Below are 9,473 nucleotides of genomic sequence, written 5' to 3' on the forward strand. Positions count from 1 at the left end.
TTCTTCTCTTTTCTTCTTCTATTTAGTTATTTAATTACTAACACTTCTCTTCACCTTTCTTCATCTAAAATCCGAATCCATTCTTCATTCTTCTACCCCTTTCTTTTTCTACTAACATAAAGGAATCTCTATACTGTGACATAGAGGATTCCTATTTCTTTTCTTGTTTCTTCTCCTTCATATGAGCAGGAACACGGATAAAGGCACTCTTGTTGAAATTGATCCAGAACCTGAAAGGACTCTGAAGAGAAAATTAAAAGAAGCTAAATTACAACAATCCAGAAACAACCTTTCAGAAATTTTCGAACAAGAGAAGGAGATGGCCGAAAATAATAATAATAATGCAAGGAGAATGCTTGGTGACTTCACAAAACCAACTTCCAAGTTTGATGGAAGAAGCATCTCCATTCCTGCCATTGGAGCCAATAACTTTGAGCTGAAGCCTCAACTAGTTGCTTTAATGCAACAAAACTACAAGTTTTATGGACTTCCATCTGAAGATCCTTATCAGTTTTTAACTGAGTTCTTGCAGATCTGTGAGACTGTAAAGACAAATGGAGTTGATCCTGAAGTCTACAGACTCATGCTTTTCCCTTTTGCTGTAAGAGACAGAGCTAGAGTATGGTTGGATTCACAACCCAAGGACAGCCTGGACTCATGGGATAAGCTGGTTACTGCCTTCTTGGATAAATTCTTTCCTCCTCAAAAGCTGAGCAAGCTGAGAGTGGATGTTCAAACCTTTAAACAAAAAGATGGTGAATCCCTCTATGAAGCTTGGGAAAGATACAAGCAGCTGACCAAAAGATGTCCATCTGACATGTTTTCAGAATGGACCATATTAGATATATTCTATTATGGTCTCTCTGAATTTTCGAAAATATCATTGGATCATTCTGCAGGTGGATTTATTCACCTGAAGAAAACGCCTGGAGAGGCTCAAGAACTCATTGACATGGTTGCAAACAACCAGTTCATGTATACTTCTGAGAGGAATTCCGTGAACAATGGGGTACCTCAGAAGAAAGGAGTTCTTGAAATTGATGCTCTGAATGCCATATTGGCTCAGAACAAGGTGTTGACTCAACAGGTCAACATGATCTCTCAAAATCTGAATGGATTGCAACATGCATCCAACAGTACTAGAGAGGCAGCTTCTGAAGAAGCTTATGATCCTGAAAACCCTGCCATGGCAGAGGTTAATTACTTAGGTGAACCTTATGGAAACACCTATAACTCATCATGGAGAAATCATCCAAATTTCTCCTGGAAGGATCAACAAAAACCTCAACAAGGTTTTAACAATGGTGGACGCAATAGGCTGAACAATAGTAAGCCATATCCATCATCTTCTCAGCAACAGACAGAGAAATCTGAACAAAACAATTCTAATTTAGCCAATATAGTCTCTGATCTGTCAAAGGCCACTTTCAGTTTCATGAATGAAACCAGATCCTCCATTAGAAATTTGGAAGCACAAGTGGGCCAGCTGAGTAAGAAAGTTATTGAAACTCCTCCCAGTATTCTCCCAAGCAATACAGAAGAAAATCCAAAAGGAGAGTGCAAGGCCATTGACATAGTCAATATGGCCGAATGCACAAAGGAGGAGGAGGACGAAAATCCTAGTGAGGAAGACCTCCTGGGACGTTCCTCAAGCAAGAAGGAGTTTCCTATTAAGGATCCTGAGGAATCTGAGGCTCATCTAGAGACCATAGAGATTCCATTTAATCTCCTTCTGCCATTCATGAGCTCTGAAGAATATTCATCCTCTGAAGAGAATGAAGATGTGACTGGAGAGCAAGTTGCTCAATACTTAGGAGCTATCATGAAACTGAATGCCAAGCTGTTTGGTAATGAGACTTGGGAAAGTGAACCTCCCTTGCTCATTAGTGAACTAGATACTTGGATTCAGAGAACTCTACCTCAAAAGAAACAAGATCCTGGCAAGTTCTTAATACCTTGCACCATTGGCACCATGAGCTTTGAAAAAGCTCTATGTGACCTTGGGTCAGGGATAAATCTTATGCCACTCTCTGTAATGGAGAAGCTGGGAATCATTGAGGTACAACCTGCCTTGTTCTCATTACAATTGGCAGATAAGTCCGTAAGACAAGCTTATGGAATAGTGGAGGACGTGCTAGTAAAGGTTGAAGGCCTTTACATCCCTACTGATTTCATAATCCTAGACACTAGGAAGGAAGATGATGAATGCATCATCCTAGGAAGACCTTTCCTAGCCACAGCAGGAGCTGTGATAGATGTCAACAGAGGTGAGTTAGTCCTTCAATTGAATGGGGACTACCTTGTGTTTCAGGCACATGGCCATCCCTCTGTGACAAAAGAGAGTAAGCATGAAGAGCTTCTCTCAGTTCAGAGTCAAGAAGAGCCCACACAGTCAAACTCTAAGTTTGGTGTTGTGAGGCCACAACCAAACTCTAAGTTTGGTGTTCAAACCCCATATCCAAACTCTAAGTTTGGTGTTGGGACTACACACTAAATTGACCTGATCACCATGTGGCTCCATGAGAGCCACTGTCAAGCTATTGACATTAAAGAAGCGCTTGTTGGGAGGCAACCCAATTTTATTTATCTAATTTTATTTTATTTTGTTTCTTTGTTATTTTTGTGTTTTATTAGGTACATGATCATGAGGAGTCACGAAAAAAATCAAAAAAATTAAAAACAGAGTCAAAAACAGAAGAAAAAAAATTTTCACCTTGGAGGTAGCGCAGACTGGCGTTCAACGCCAGTAAGGTGCATCTGGCCGGCGTTCAACGCCAGAACAGAGCACCATTCTGGCGCTGAACGCCAGAAACAAGCAACAACCTGGCGTTAAACGCCAGGAATGTGCCTAGAGGAGACAAACTGGCGCTGAACGCCAGAAACAAGCATGAAACTGGCGTTCAACGCCAGAAATATGCATTACATGGGCGTTGAACGCCCAGAACATGCACCAATGGGCGTTTGAACGCCAGAATGATGCATGAAGGCATTTTACATGCCTATATGGTGCAGGGATGGAATTCCTTGACACCTTAGGATCTGTGAACCTCACAGGATCCCCACCTACCTCGCCCTCTCTCTCTCCATTCATGGTCATCCCTTCTATTTTTCATTCACCACTCACTCTTTCCCACAAACCCCACTCACCTTCAAAATTCAAACTTCTCCTTCCCACCCAATCCCACCCATATAGCCGATTCCATCTCCCCTCCCTCTCCTCCATTTTCTTCTTCTTCTTCTTCTTCTTCTTCTCTTCTTTCTTCTCTTGCTCGAGGGCGAGCAATATTTTAAGTTTGGTGTGGTAAAAGCATAGCTTTTTTTTGCTTTTCCATTACCATTAATGGCACCTAAAGCCAGAGAAACCTCAAAGGGAAGACAAAAAGCTTCCACCTCTGAGTCATGGGAGATGGAAAGACTAAAAATATAAGCCGTCATAGCTCAGTGGTAGAACATGTGGCTGCAAATCAAGAGATCCCTGAGATACCTCAGGGGATATGTTGTCCTCCACACAAATATTGGAAGCAACTAAGGGGAGGAACACAAAAATTACTAGGAATCATTCAACAGAAGCAAGGAAGAGACATAGAGGAGCTCAAAGAGCACCATTGGTTCTTCAAAAAGGCGCCACCCTCACTCAGGTGGATTCATTCCTTGATTCTTTATTTCTTTCTGTTTTCGGTTTTTAGTATTGTGTTTATCTATGTTTTGTGTCTTTTATTTCATGATCATTAGTGTGTAACCATGCCTTAAAGCTATAAATAAAATCCATTAGTCCTTCACCTCTCTTAAATGAAAAATGTTTTAATTCAAAAGAACAAGAAGTACATAAATTTCAAAATTATTATTGAATTTAATTTAATTATATTGATGTGGTGACAATACTTTTTGTTTTCTGAATGAATGATTGAACAGTGCATATGTCTTTTGATATTGTTGTTTATGAGTGTTAAAATTGTTGGTTCTTGAAAGAATGATGAACAAAGAGAAATGTTATTGATGATCTGAAAAATCATGTAATTGATTCTTGAAGCAAGAAAAAGCAGTGAAAAAAAAATGGCTAAAAAGAGTATATAGAAAAAGAAGGAGCAATAGAAAAAGCCAATAGCCCTTAAAACCAAAAGGCAAGGGTAAAAAGGATCCAAGGCTTTGAGCATCAATGGATAGGAGGGCCCAAGGAAATTAAATCCAGGCCTAAGCGGCTAAATCAAGCTGTCCCTAGCCATGTGCTTGTGTCATGAAGGTCCAAGTGAAAAGCTTGAGACTGAGTGGTTAAAGTCGTGATCCAAGGCAAAAGAGTGTGCTTAAGAGCTCTGGACACCACTAACTGGGGACTTTAGCAAAGCTAAGTCACAATCTGAAAAGGTTCACCCAGTTATGTGTCTGTGGCATTTATGTATCCGGTGGTAATACTGGAAAACAAAATGCTTAGGGCCACGGCCAAGACTCATAAGTAGCTGTGTTCAAGAATCAACATGCTTAACTAGGAAAATCAATAACACTATCCAAAATTCTAAGTTCCTAGAGAAGCCAATCATTCTAAACTTCAAAGAAAAAAGTGAGATGCCAAAACTGTTCAGAAGCAAAAAGCTACAAGTCCCGCTCATCTAATTAGAATTAATATTTCATTGATATTTTGAAATTTATAGTATATTCTCTTCTTTTTATCCTAATTGATTTTCAGTTGCTTGGGGACAAGCAACAATTTAAGTTTGGTGTTGTGATGAGCGGATAATTTATACGCTTTTTGGCATTGTTTTTAGGCAGTTTTTAGCAAGTTCATGCTACTTTTAGGGATGTTTTCCTTAGTTTTTATGTTAAATTCACATTTCTGGACTTTACTATGAGTTTGTGTGTTTTTCTGTGATTTCAGGTAAATTCTGACTGAAATTGAGGGATTTAAGCAAAACTCTGAAAAAGGCTGACAAAAGGACTGCTGATGCTGTTGGAATCTGACCTCCCTGCACTCGAAATGGATTTTCTGGAGCTACAGAACTCCAATTGGCGCGCTCTCAACTGTGATGGAAAGTAGACATCCAGGGCTTTCCAGCAATATATAATAGTCCATACTTTATTCGAAGAATGACGACGTAACTTGGCGTTGAACGCCAAGTATATGCTGCTGTCTGAAGTTAAACGCCAGAAAAACGTCATGATCCGGAGTTGAACGCCCAAAACACGTCATAACTCGGAGTTCAACTCCAAGAGAAGCCTCAGCTCGTGGATTGATTAAGCTCAGCCCAAACATACACCAAGTGGGCCCCGGAAGTGGATTTATGCATCAATTACTTACTCATGTAAACCCTAGTAGCTAGTCTAGTATATATAGGACATTTATCTATTGTATTAGACATCTTTTGACAGTTTAATCTCCTTGAATATTCGGTCACTTGATCATGGAGAGGGCTGGCCATTCGGCCATGCCTGAACCTCTTTCACTTATGTATTTTCAACGGTGGAGTTTCTGCACACCATAGATTAAGGGTGTGGAGCTCTGCTGTACCTCAAGTATTAATGCAATTCTATCTTCTTTTATTCAAATGCTATCTTAGTTTTATTCCAAGATATTCATTCGTACCCAAGAACATGATGAAGGTGATGAGTAAATAACCCTCATTATCATTCTCACTGATGAACGCGCGTGATTGACAACCACTTCCGTTCTACATGCAACAGAGCTTGAATGTGTATCTCTTAGATTCCCCAACAGAATCTTCGTGGTATAAGCTAGATAGATGGCGGCATTTATGAGGATCCGGAAAGTCTCACCTTGTCTGTGGTATTCCGAGTAGGATCCTGGGAATCCGGAAAGTCTAACCTTGTCTGTGGTATTCCGAGTAGGATTCCGGTAATGAATGACTGTGACGTGCTTCAAACTTGCAAGTGCTGGGCGTTAGTGACAGACGCAAAAGAATCAAGGGATTCTATTCCAGCAGGCGCGGGAACCAACCAGTGATTAGCCGTACTGTGACAGAGTGCGTGAGCATTAGTTTTCACTGCGAGGATGGGATGTAGCCATCAACCATGGGTGATGCCTCCAGACGATTAGCCGTGCGATTGACAACCGCATAGGATCATTTTTCCGAGAGGATTGAAAGTAGCCACCGCTGATGGTGAACCCCTATACAAAGCTTGCCATGGAAAGGAGTAAGAAGGATTGAGTAGAAGCAGTAGAAGAGCAGGCGTCCTTGAGCCATACAGCATCTTCATATACTTAACTGAAATTCCTACCAATGAATCTACATAAGTATTCTATCCCTTTTATTATTTCTATTTTATTAGTTCTATTTTCGAAAACCCATAAACAAATTTAATCTGCCTAACTGAGATTTACAAGGTGACCATAGCTTGCTTCATACCAACAATCTCTGTGGATTCGACCCTTACTCACGTAAGGTTTATTACTTGGACGACCCAGTACACTTGCTGGTTAGTTGAACGGAGTTGTGAATTCAGCTGCTGCCCCTTAGAAGCCTTCATCTCAAAATAATTAGAACAGTGATCACAATTTCGTCCACCATATATCTATTTTGATTTTATCTCCAATTAAGCTATAATTTATTTTTTTCATCATCATTAAACATAAATAAAATAGCAGATTCTTAGAATAAGGAGGCAATAATTTTTTTTGAGTTTTTAATAAGAAAAATTCTAATTATTTATATGTGGTGGCAATACTTTTTGACTTCTGAATGAATGCCTGAACAGTGCATATTTTTTATATTGAATTTTATGAATGTTAAAATTGTTGGCTCTTGAAAGAATGATGAACATCAGAAATATTATTGCTGATCTGAAAAATCATGAAATTGATTCTTGAAGCAAGAAAAAGCAGTGAAAAAAAATAGAAAAGGAGTAGTAGAAAAAGCCAATAGTCCTTTAAACCAAAAGGCAAGGGTGAAAAGGATCCAAGACTTTGATCATCAATGGATAGGAGGGCCTAAGAAAATAAATCCAGTCCTAAGCAGTTAAATCAAGTTGTCCCTAACCATGTGCTTGTGGCATGCAGGTCTTAGTGAAAAGCTTGAGACTGAGTGGTTAAAGTCGTGATCCAAAGCAAAAGAGTGTGCTTAAGAACTCTGGACACCTCTAATTGGAGACTTTAGCAAAGTTAAGTCACAATCTGAAAAGGTTCACCCAGTTATGTGTCTGTGGCATTTATGTATCCGGTAGTAATACTAGAAAGCAAAGTGCTTAGGGCCACGGCCAAGACTCATAAAGTAGCTGTGTTCAAGAATCAACATACTAAACTAGGAGAATCAAAAATACTATCTGAATTCTGAGTTCCTATGGATGCCAATCATTCTAAATTTCAAAGGATAAAGTGAGATGCCAAAACTGTTCGGAAGCAAAAAACTACTAGTCCTGCTCATCTAATTAGAATCTGAGCTTCACTTAAAACTCTGAGATATTATTGCTTCTTGATCTCTTTTTATCCTATTTTATTTATCTAGTTTCTTGGGGACAAGCAACAGTTTAAGTTTGGTGTTGTGATGAGTGGATATTTTATACACTTTTTGAGAGTAATTTCATGTAGTTTTTAGTATGTTTCAGTTAGTTTTTAGTATATTTTTATTAATTTTTAGGCAAAATTCATATTTCTGAACTTTACTATGAGTTTGTGTGTTTTTCTATGATTTCAGGTATTTTCTGGCTGAAATTGAGGGAACTGAGCGAAAATCTGATTCAGGCTGAAAAAGGAATGCTGATGCTGTTGGATTCTGACCTCCCTCCACTCGAAATGGATTTGTTGGAGCTACAGAAGTCCAATTGGCGCGCTCTCAATTGGGTTGGAAAGTAGATATCCAGGGCTTTCCAGCAATATTTAATAATCTATACTTTTCTTGAAGATAAATGACGTAAACTGGCGTTTAACGCCATTCTGGCGTTGAACGCCAGAAACAGGTTGCAAGTTGGAGTTAAACGCCAGAAACAGGTTACAACCTGACGTTTAACTCCAGAAATAGCCCAGGCACGTGAGAAGCTCAAGTCTCAGCCCCAGCACACATCAAGTGGGCCCCAGAAGTGGATTTCTGCAATATCTATCTTAGTTTACTCATTTTCTGTAAACATAGGTTACTAGTTTAGTATTTAAACAACTTTTAGAGACTTATTTTGTATCTCATGACATTTTAGATCTGAACTTTGTATTCTCTGACGGCATGAGTCTCTAAACTCCATTTTTGGGGGTGAGGAGCTCTGCAGCGTTTCGATGAATTAATGCAATTATTTCTGTTTTCTATTCAAACACGCTTGTTTCTCTCTAAGATGTTCATTCGTACCTAACCATGATGAAGGTGATGATCTGTGACACTCATCACCATTCTCAATCTATGAACGCTTGCCTGACAACCACCTCTGTTCTACCTTCGATTGAATGAATATCTCTTGGATTCCTTAATCAGAATCTTCGTGGTATAAGCTAGACTCTATTGGCAGCATTCTTGAGAATCCGGAAAGTCTAAACCTTATCTGTGGTATTCCGAGTAGGATTTAGGGATTGAATGACTGTGACGAGCTTCAAACTCACGAGTGTTGGGCGTAGTGACAGACACAAAAGGATCAATGGATCCTATTTTGACACGATCGAGAACCGACAGATGATTAGCCGTGCGGTGACAGCGCATTTGGACCATTTTCACTGAGAGGACGGATGGTAGCCATTGACAACAGTGATCCACCAACACACAACTTGCCATAGAAGGAACCTTGCATGCGTGAAGAAGATGACAGTAGGAAAGCAGAGATTCAGAAGACAAAGCATCTCCAAAACTCCAACACATTCTCTATTACTGCGTAACAATTACTCATTTCATGCTCTTTCACTTTTTACAATTGAAACTAAAGATCCCTATTGGTATCCCGACTAAGAATAATAAGAAAAACATAGCTTGCTTCAAGCCAACAATTTCCGTGGGATCGACCTTTACTCACGTAAGGTATTACTTGGACGACCCAGTGCACTTGCTGGTTAGTTGTGCGGAATTACATAGTGTGAGTGTAATTTTCGTGCACCACTTCTCTCTCTATAAAACTAAGCTAAAACATGTAAAATCAAAACCTAAGTGCTCCCCCTTCATCCTCCTTCAATTTGGGTTGAAGTAGCTTCAGAAATGAGTTGGATTAGGTTTTGGGGGCCCAGAAATCGCTGCTAGCGAGTTTCAATTAATGAGGTCACGTGCCAGGTGTGTGCGTATGCACACATGCTGAATCCCGACTTGTGTGTACGCACAAATTGTGTGCGTATGTACACTTAGACTTATGTCCACTATAAAAAATTGTATATCATTTTGAAGACCCGAACGTTAGCTTTCCAATGCCGCTAAAACTGCCTCATTTGAACCTCTGTAGCTCAAGTTATGATCAATTTAGTATCGAGAGGTCAGGACTAGCAGCTTTTACAAATCCTTCATTTCTTGAATTCTCTCATTTTGCATGCTTTCCTTCCACTTCTTCAATCCATACTTGCCTTGTAA

The 9,473-nt window shown here is 39.6% G+C and overlaps 1 non-coding gene across 1 annotated transcript; it reads right to left on the bottom strand.

Moving 5' to 3' along the window:
• Nucleotides 1–715: 715 nt before the first annotated feature.
• On the bottom strand, nt 716–819 carry LOC130978204 (small nucleolar RNA R71). The gene has a single exon (XR_009085860.1). It is a non-coding gene; the product is annotated as a small nucleolar RNA R71 (small nucleolar RNA).
• Between the last annotated feature and the right edge of the window lie 8,654 nt (nt 820–9,473).

The sequence above is a fragment of the Arachis stenosperma genome, chromosome 4 (assembly GCF_014773155.1).
Source record: "Arachis stenosperma cultivar V10309 chromosome 4, arast.V10309.gnm1.PFL2, whole genome shotgun sequence".
NCBI classification, from domain to species: domain Eukaryota; kingdom Viridiplantae; phylum Streptophyta; class Magnoliopsida; order Fabales; family Fabaceae; genus Arachis; species Arachis stenosperma.